Raw genomic sequence first — 7,768 nt, 5'->3', positions numbered from 1 at the left:
GATAAGAATTGTATTGAAGTTGCTGATACATACAATTTAGAAGAGCAGGATGTTCCCTCAGGAATGTGTCTAACAGGGTCTCAAGGCTGCAAACTCTGGAAAAAAACACACCCGGTTAATCAATAATCAGAAGGAACCTCTTGCTTGACCATTGAAACTGCTTGCTTGACAAGTTTTCTTTAAGGGACATGTCATTCTATTACTAATGTATAAATAAGGGGGAAAAGTTTAAGGGAGTGAGACTCTTCAGGACTGGACTCTCGCGCTGGATGCATCTTGTGTTCCCCACTGGCAGATGGGCTGCTGCTGTGCCACTCAAGACCCACACTCAGCTCCGGTAATTATCGAGGGTTGGGGAATTTTACTAACCTGTTGCAGATGTGTGTAAGTGCTGGAGATTAAGTAAAGTTTAGCTTTAAGTGAAAACACGCTTGTGTTGTCCTGTTTGTGCCAGCCATCTATCAGTCGGATGGCCGTGTCTCCCCTGATTTATTTCCTGATACCATCTCTCACAGAGTAAAAGTTACCAAGAGCTTTGGGTTGAAAGAACCCCAGGTAACAACACTACATTTAATTATATCATATCCTTACTAAATGAAGCCACACCAAAATAAAATAAAACTTCACACCACCAGACGTGCTTGCTGAATTATCTTGCTCCCTTCTGATAAACACTCACCCTTCACTACTAATTTCTTTCTTATGTGTTTGCTACATCTACATCTTCTATGCATTCACACAAACAACTTCAGAAATCAGGATTTTAGCAGTTTAGCCAGCCTCACATATTCAAAAATATGAGTCAGACTGCCTTCCAAAATTATGACATTAAATTGTTGGGGGAAGGGGCTTGCCATCTGTTTTTTTTTTTTTTTTTTTTTTTTTTTGAAACATTAGCATTCACATTTTCAAGCTTTTTTTCTGCAGCTATGAGGGCCAGAAGCTTTCCCTTTTTTATGAAAGCTGAGATTTTTCACATAATCCTATGACTCCAGAAGCTGTGGATTTTAGAACACTCAAATATTCGGCAATCATGATAAAATCTTGAGAGGTGACAACATCATTTTAGACAATATTATTTTAATAGTACCTATGCACAGAGAGTAAAGGAGAAGTGTGGGAGGGAAATTCAATTCAGGGAGGGTAGGGGTAAGAAAAAGGGGGAAAAGAGAAATAAGATAAGAACAAGTGTGTGTGTGTGTGTGTGTGAGAGAGAGAGAGAGAGAGAGAGAGAGAGAGAAGGAAGACAGAACACTGTGAAGAAGAGCCAAAGGATACAGAGGGGAGTGAGAGGACTGGAGAAGTGAACAACATAGAATGAGGAGTTTGCTACCAGGACCAGAGGTTCACATTCATGGGTAGCCTTCTTTTCATGCTATATTTCTCCGCTCTCTACTTGGTCCCCTAAAAGAAAAAAAAAGATAAAATAATGACCCGGGATTCTCCACGGGCAGGATGTGGACCAGGATAAGTAGCTCCCAGCCTTTAATGTAGCAGCCGTGTTAGTCTGTATCCGCAAAAAGAACAGGAGTACTTGTGGCACCTTAGAGACTAACAAATTTATTAGAGCATAAGCTTTCGTGGACTGTAGTCCACGAAAGCTTATGCTCTAATAAATTTGTTAGTCTCTAAGGTGCCACAGATACTCCTGTTCTTTTAGCTCCCAGCCATTATTCTATAGAATGGCCATTCTCTTGTCACTTTCATAAAGTGAGAAGAATTGTTTGCTGACCATACCCCTGTCTGTGCATCTGAGATCTGCTACTGGGCTTGCCAATTAATACCTTTGCAATTAATATTTTCAAGTAGTTAGCAATGCAGTAGGACTCCCTGTAATAAAGAAGGAAGTCATTAGCATAAGGAATAACATTGCATTGAGTAGTCAAAAAGAAACAATGGAAAGATAATGATGACCACCAAATATGCACCCAGAGATGCACTGTTTGTTGCCTGGTTGCTTAAATGGAAAGAATATGTAGAATTGTCATTCACATATGTCATGCCAAAGCAAGATTCTAGGGCATTTTGGTGGATATGCATATATTGTGATTCCTTCCATTCTGACACTAGCTTGATTGGCCCACATTGTCTTTAATGGAATCAGTTATAAAGAGAGGAGAAAAACCACAATCAGAGGTCTGATAAGCTGCACTGAATCAGCTGAATTGTGTTGAAGGACAAAAGTTGGATGGGCCTTGGCTTTATTGTTTATGTAAAGAAATGGAAGCAGTTTATTTTTGGTTGAGAACCCAGCTAAAACTATTTGTCCTCTGACGAAGAATGTCAGCTGCAGAGTTGTTGCTAAAAAATCACAGGATCTGTATATTTCAGATAGTGGCAATGAAGACAGCTTGCATGAAAAGCATATCACTTCCATTGTTTCCTTACTGTGTTATATTTCTCTCAAAGGTCAAAGCAGATTCTGACTCCGTCTGTCTATGTTTACATCGGATTTATATGGTTGCATGTCCAATTGGGAAACAAAAGAGTTGCAAATAAATATTACTTTTAATTGATTAACTGCAACCCAATCTTCTCTTCCTCTACAAGATTGTTCAGGAAATTAATTACATTAGAGCACATTTTTTTCCCCATGAACATGGCCTCCACAATAAGTTTTCTGTTTCGGTATTAATACATTTAGCTACTGTTCTGTAAGATTCAGAATTTTGCTTCTACTTACACAGTATTGATCAATCCAGAAATGATTATAAGAATGCTGTGCATTTTTATTGTCACTAATGCTGCCTCCTTGTTCTGCTTCTTTTCTTATCTATTTCTGATATCTGAAAACCATTAGATGAAGCCTTGGCTCTCAAACAGGGAGACCTCTGTTCTTAAATATTATTGAAGTAAAAGACAAAAAACAACACAATACAACAGATGCCTCCTGTGGAGCATCCACTACATTCGTTTGAACTGTTCTTAAGACTCAACAGTTCAGAATGCACACACTGAGAAATCTCTAAATAAGGCTGGCAGAAATGAGAAAGGTCTGTAAAGATTATCAGTCTGGTCTGATGACCTTGTTTACAGTTTACTTTCATTCTAAGATCCTTACTTTGAGACCACATGGAGGCAGTGATACAATATAATACTTTGCCCTTGTAATAGCACCTTTCCTTTGATGAGTCAAATCAGTTGACAATGATATAACTGGGATTCACAATGCCCCCATAATCATTGTGTTATACCTATTGGTAAAATGAGTCACAGAAAAGATTAAATGGCCTATTCAAGTTCATACAGCAAATCAGTGGCAGATCCAGAAACAGAAACTGGTTTTGCCTCTCAGGCTCTGAACTATCCATTAATATACAGTGCCTTCCTAGCAATTTTTGGAAATAGATAATGTATATAGAAGGTATATAAACACTATTTTAATTCTCCTTCTCTTTCCCACAGCATTGCTGCTGATCCCTGTCATACCCCTTTGCCTGCATCCTGCATGCAATCTTTTTGTAGATGTCCATGTTTCTATAGCTGGTCCATAGCAGTGCCTGCACAGCCTCTTCTTCCCACAGGCCCAGGAGATCCAGTATCTCCTGTCTACGTCAGACAGGAATGCATCTAGAACATGGAGCTGGTATGGTTGGCTTGGCAGATGCACACAGCAAGAGAGAGCTGCTAGGTGTGCTCACCAATCTGGGCATCAGGAAAAGGCATTTCAAAGAATTATGCAGGGTGTTTTAATGGGGAGGGAGAAGAAGAGGTTTTCTATTCTCTATGACTCCTGGGCAGTGGAATTCACAAATGTGATCAGAGCAGTCACTGTCAGGCATTGTGGGACCATTACAGATATCACAGGTCACTCAGTGTCTACACTTGTACTGCATCTACTTTGGTAGGTTGACCATGGCTCAACGCCATTCAGGGAGCTGTTTTTATTGTATTGCCATGATGGGTCGCTTACGTCAGCAGGAGAAAATTGTACCAGTAGGTTGACGCAAGGTGACTTATGTCAACCTAACTTTGTGAGATGGATCAGGTATTACTCAAACAAGTTCAACAGAAACTTGCGGTTCTGTTTTTCAGAAGGGAGGCCTGGTCCACACTAACCCCCCATTTCGAACTAAGGTACGCAAATTCAGCTATGTTAATAACGTAGCTGAATTGGAAGTACCTTAGTTCGAACTTACCGCGGGTCCAGACGCGGCAGGCAGGCTCCCCCGTCGATGCTGCGTACTCCTCTCGCTGAGCTGGAGTACCGGCGTCGACGGCGAGCACTTCCAGGATCGATCCCAGAAGATCGATTGCTTACCACCGGACCCGGAGGTAAGTGTAGACCTATCCGGAGAGAGTCTGTTTTCCCACTGCCTAAATCACTTCACTGTCAATGGTAGTTACTCCCTCTGTTACAAAAGTAATTGTTTGATTTGAGTGCTAATGTCATTATACCATTGTAACTATGATTTTTTTAAGTATACTAGTATTTTTATCCAGCAATAAGTTTTTGTACGTATCTGATCAGAAAATTATCCTCAGAATATACTCAAAATTCCATTTTCCCCAATTTACCTGAAAGCGCCAATAAATCTATAACACGTATAAATGCTTATACACCATACCTTCATGCTAATAAAACTATACTATAATGCCAGAGCAAACAGTAAAGGGCCAGATTTCACACTCACTTGTACTAGAGCTACCCTATTTAACTGGTACAACTGGAAGGAAATTTTGGCCCATCATTTAAATTAGTAGATATATCTTTTGAAGCCAGACACATTCTTTCATACATGATATTTAATATTCATAAATGTATCAGAAATACACATTTGCATTTCTTATTTTGAACCAATTCTATCCCACATGTACATGAGAAATCACTCAGAGAACAAAGATAGTCTTTTGCACATTTATATATCTTTTCTTAAATGACACTAAGTCATAAACAGGAAGATTTCAGGAATGTATAACTGAGTTTCCTACCTCACCTACGTTTACCCAATCTCACTGAATTCTACTATGAGCTGGATCATGATTCTATACTATCCCCTTTTAGAGCCAAGCTATGCAAAGTATCTGTCAGGGTGGTGGGGTGGGGTAGGTTGGGAAGGACATGGCCAGAGTTTGTGCTGGGTTGGGAAGGGCATGGACAGGTGTGTGTTGGCCTCTTGGAACTTCCAGCATATGTAACAACCCTTAGAAGGACCTTACAAGCCAACAGAATTTAAAGAAGCTCTGAGGCTGCTCTAAGTCATGCTAGGGGATGACACAGGCCTCAATAGCCCCAGGGATCAGAGCCCACTCCTCTCCTCAACCGTGCCATGCAGAGCTCTGGTGCAACCCAGGAATCTGGCTCATGTTTCCTCATGAAAGTTTTGTAAAACAAGAAACACTTGCACATAACAGTGAAGTTTACCATGGGCCTGACCCAAAGCCTTGATTTCAATGGATTTCAAGATGTTCAGATTACACTGGCACCATATATACCTTCCAATGGGAGAACAATTTGCGGTGAGATCCAGAACATCTTAACAGCTCAACTGCTTTTTCACTTTAGTTTTTACAGTCGTTTTGCATTGGCAAAATGCTGTGGAAATTATAATAATACTTCACTTCATACTTTACAGCTTTGGGCTAAACCAAATTTAAGATTTTTAATTCCATACATTATCTATTTATTCACCATTACGTGTACATCCTTCAACTTCTTTCATACTTTTTTTGACAGCATTTGTAATCTTTTTACTGGACCTGGAAGCAAAGGTCAATGTTCTGAATTTGAACACATCATATTTTTTCTCCCAACACTGGAGAATCACAGTTGGCTGAGTCTCCAATAAAAATGTTGGGTGACCTCCACTTTTCTATGGTCTCTCAAGTACCTGCTCCCTAATTTTCTTACTGAAGAAAGAGCCAATTTTCTTGGCATCGACTTATTCCACTCTCTTCATTTCTGGCTGGCAGACTGTCAAGGGATAGTAATTCAGCAAGTCTCTCCCCATTACCATGATTGGTTTTGTCCCTTTTTTGAAAATGTGGATCTAATAATCAAGTTAGACCACCCACCACTGGCTGATTTCTGAGTCACTCTAGTCATATGATTCATACATCACATTCTCTGACTTTATGGGATCAAGTCTTTGCCAGTAATGGACATTAATGAACCAATCATTGCTTCATCATGGCTATATAATCTGATTGTAGCCTACAAAAAGTTAGATATTTACAGCAAACATCAGGACTGTTATTTACACCATTGTCACTGACAAATAGCCACTGTGTAGTGCTGATGCAATTACAACACACGCTTATGGCTCCTTTGCCTTCAGCAAATTAGACCTATATTAGTTTTATTTCCAAATACACTTTAGCTCTCCCAACTGAGATCTCATGTTTTGTTGTTGTTGTTTTCCTATTCATACTAATGATGGAGGTTCACTACAAATTCATGCCTTTCAGATTCAGTTCCATCCTCATTCATTTTTACAAATAAATTAGCGATGGTTGAAATTTGGTTAATGATATTTTTTTGTTGAAAAGTAATTGAAATGAAAAATGATATTTTGTAAAAAATATTTAATTGTTAACAAAACTGTTTTTTATGAAAAGACATAAAATGAAAACTGATTTTTAATTGAAAACTGAACATATGAACTATTAATTTTTTACTGAGAATTATTTCTGAAAATATTTTGGCTTTTTGCAGTTTGATTTCATTTTTTTGTTGGTTGAAAAACTGAAAACTTTTCACAGGAAATTTTGGTGAAAATGACAAAAACACATTTTTTTCATGATACAATTGGTATTTTTTCCACTAGAAATTATCTGTTTGTTGAGGCTTCCTGGCTTTTAATTTTATCTGGATGATATAACTGTCTACTGTTCCTCCAATTCACGGAAACCAGGTGACAACAAACAGCAAATTTCATTCTCACTGTCATACCCTCACTCTGAATCTCCTGAATGTCTCCTTGGATTACCAGAGAATGAGTTTGAGGAGAATAAACCTTCTTGCAGGGTATCAGACCTCTGCTTGCTAACAGGCAATTGGCACCATTGCCTGGTTCTAAAGATAATCCAATAAAAAGTTTCTTTCTTTGGTTTTACCACTTTCTACAGCTGGTTTGTGCCTTGGTTTCAGTACCTCACTCCCTCTGAGAACATGTCACTCTGCAAGAATCTTACATGCATGATATAAGAGTTATGCATAGACTATGGCTATGTCTACACTACAAACTTTGGTTGACATAAGTTACATCAGCATAAAGCCGCTGTAGTTAGTATAGCACTTGTGAGCATGCAAACTTGGCTCCTTGTGTCAGCGATGCACATACTCACCAGGAGTGCCTGTATTGATGCACAGTGCAGTACACCGTAGGTATTCTAGTGTGCAAATCACCAGCATTCAGCTCTTTGCCTTTGGAAATGCATGATGAGACTGAAATGAGTTGTGCAGGGGTGACTGGGGAAAAAGGGGTCAAGTTCCCAGCATGCAACTGTCTTCTCCATCCCATAATGTCATCTATATCCCATAATTCCCACCCCTTTTTTCAAAATCCCACAAACCCTCCTTGCGATTCACCAACTCTGATAGAAGCATGGAGCCTGCACAGCTCTGCCCTATTGTTATAAGAGTTGCAAGCAAAGGACACATGATCCTCTGGTATTTGCAGAGCTGTAAGAAGAACCACATGAGCAGGGAACATGATGATTCCTTGGAGGACAGATTGTTGTGGGACATAGCAAGATATAACTCAAGGTTGTTGTTGGCATTCATGGAGAAGCTGCAGATGGTGGAGTGCTAGTTTTGGGACTGAGA

General features: G+C 39.4%; 1 long non-coding RNA gene across 1 annotated transcript; it reads left to right on the top strand.

The window, feature by feature from the left end:
• The first annotated feature begins 238 nt into the window (after window positions 1-238).
• On the top strand, window positions 239-7,063 carry LOC135980758 (uncharacterized). The gene is made up of 2 exons (XR_010597657.1): window positions 239-337; window positions 3,406-7,063. It is a non-coding gene; the product is annotated as an uncharacterized LOC135980758 (long non-coding RNA).
• The last annotated feature ends 705 nt before the right edge of the window (window positions 7,064-7,768 follow it).

This window comes from Chrysemys picta, chromosome 1 (genome assembly GCF_011386835.1).
Source record: "Chrysemys picta bellii isolate R12L10 chromosome 1, ASM1138683v2, whole genome shotgun sequence".
Taxonomy (NCBI): domain Eukaryota; kingdom Metazoa; phylum Chordata; order Testudines; family Emydidae; genus Chrysemys; species Chrysemys picta.
This window is presented reverse-complemented; position numbering and strand designations above follow the sequence as displayed.